At 30.8% G+C, this 1,028-nt stretch overlaps 1 non-coding gene across 1 annotated transcript; it reads left to right on the top strand.

The window, feature by feature from the left end:
• The first annotated feature begins 440 nt into the window (after positions 1–440).
• Positions 441–540, top strand: LOC132215057 (small nucleolar RNA U13). Its single transcript, XR_009448422.1, has one exon. It is a non-coding gene; the product is annotated as a small nucleolar RNA U13 (small nucleolar RNA).
• Positions 541–1,028: the final 488 nt, after the last annotated feature.

Raw genomic sequence — 1,028 nt, 5'->3', positions numbered from 1 at the left:
GAGATCTACAATAATACAGTCATAATAGGGGACTTTAACACCTCCATTGAAATAATGCATAGATCATCCAGAAACTAAATTAACAAGGAACAGCCTTAACTGACACTCTGGAGCTTAACTGATATTTTTAGGACATTTCACCCAAAAGCAGCAGAATATACATTATTTTCAACTGTACATGGAATATTTTCCAGGCTAGACGATGTTAGGCCACAAAACAAGTCTCAATAAATTGAAGAAGATTAAAATCCTTTCAAGCATCTTTTCTTTTCACAATGGTATAAAACTAGAAATCAATTACAAGAAGAAACAAAAAAAAAACATACAAACACATGGAGACTAAATAAAATGCTACTAAACAATGAATGGGTTAACAAATGAGATCAAGAAGAAATCAAAAGATACCTTGAGACAAATAAAAATCAAATACAATGGACCAGATCCTTTTATAGTTCATAAGCATATTGGGTGTTCGTGCTTCTGTGTGAGATGTGCCTCCCACGAATCTTGTTATTCCTTTGGCACATTACCCATCTGATTTGAAAAAAAATACAATGGACCAAAATTTGTGGGACACAGCCAAAGCAGTTCTAAAAATTATTTTCATAGAAATACAGTTCTACTTCAAGAAACAAGAAAAATCCTCAATAAAAATCTAACCTTACACCTAAAAAAAACTAGAAAAAGAACAACAAACAAAACCAAAGATGAATAGAAGGAAGGAAATAATAAAAATCAAAGCATAAATAAACAAAATAGAGTCTAAAAAGTACAAAAGATCGATGAAAACAAGAGCTGGTTCTTTGAAAGATAAAAAAAAATTGACAAGCTTTTGGCTAGATTCATCAAGAAAAAAAGAGAAAGGACCCAAGTACATAAATAAAATCAGAAAAGAGGAGAAGTGACAACTGACAGAATAAAAAGGATTATAAGAAAATGCTACAAACAATTATATGCCAATAAATTGGACAACTTATAAGAAATGGATAAGTTCTAGAAACATACAATCTCCTATAACTGAATCAGGA

Source organism: Myotis daubentonii, chromosome 13, assembly GCF_963259705.1.
Source record: "Myotis daubentonii chromosome 13, mMyoDau2.1, whole genome shotgun sequence".
NCBI classification, from domain to species: domain Eukaryota; kingdom Metazoa; phylum Chordata; class Mammalia; order Chiroptera; family Vespertilionidae; genus Myotis; species Myotis daubentonii.
This window is presented reverse-complemented; position numbering and strand designations above follow the sequence as displayed.